This window comes from Pteropus vampyrus, unplaced genomic scaffold (assembly GCF_000151845.1).
Source record: "Pteropus vampyrus isolate Shadow unplaced genomic scaffold, Pvam_2.0 Scaffold55, whole genome shotgun sequence".
In the NCBI taxonomy this organism is placed as follows: Eukaryota; Metazoa; Chordata; class Mammalia; order Chiroptera; family Pteropodidae; genus Pteropus; species Pteropus vampyrus.
Window position 1 is genome coordinate 6470040 of NW_011888836.1, and position 757 is coordinate 6470796.

Sequence of the window (757 nt, forward strand, 5' to 3'; positions counted from 1 at the left end):
TTCTAACTCAGTCACTCACTATAAACCACGTTGAAGTGGAGGCTTGTTGAATACATGTTCTCCAACAAAATGAATTGCAAAGGCTGAACTGTTCGATTAAAATAAAAGGATCAAATTTTCAACTATTTGCAGAAGCTGCATTCCCGGTATAACAAAAAGCATTATTGCCACAAGGGAAATACTCTCAAGACTCAGTGTTCTTTCAAAATATAAATAACCCTATTTTGGAAGTTCTGATCACTTCCGAATCCAACAAAGAAAACAATGTTGCCTGTAACTTCTGCTGTAATAGAAAGAAAGTAATGTTGAGTTCTCTTTTCTTTTTCTTTTCTTTTTTTTTTTAGGCGAGGCAACCCTTGGTTGGCCTCACAGATTGCAAGGACCTTGTCATCTTAGAATCCCTTATTTTTTTATTTTTTACACCTACAAGCACCTGGTCTTCCTAGGTGGTTTCCCATCCAAGTACTAACCAGGCCCAACCTTGCTTAGCTTCCAAGATCAGACGGGATCAGGCTTGTTCAGGGTAACATGGCCATAGACAAGTTCTCTTTTCTTGAAGCACTGACTTAGTTGGCTATGTGATGTTCCTAGGATTAGTCACCTAATGCATGGGTCCCCAACGCCTGGGGTGTGAACCGTTACTAATTCGTGGCCTGTTAGGAACCAGGCGGCACAGCAGGAGGTAAGAGGCAGGTGAGCAAGCGAAGCTTCATCTGTATTTGTAGCAGCTCCCAAGTGCTAGCATCACCACCTCAGC

General features: G+C 42.0%; 1 pseudogene; it reads right to left on the minus strand.

Annotated features, from left to right (window-relative positions):
- Positions 1–420: 420 nt before the first annotated feature.
- Positions 421–540, minus strand: LOC111739885 (annotated as a pseudogene).
- Between the last annotated feature and the right edge of the window lie 217 nt (positions 541–757).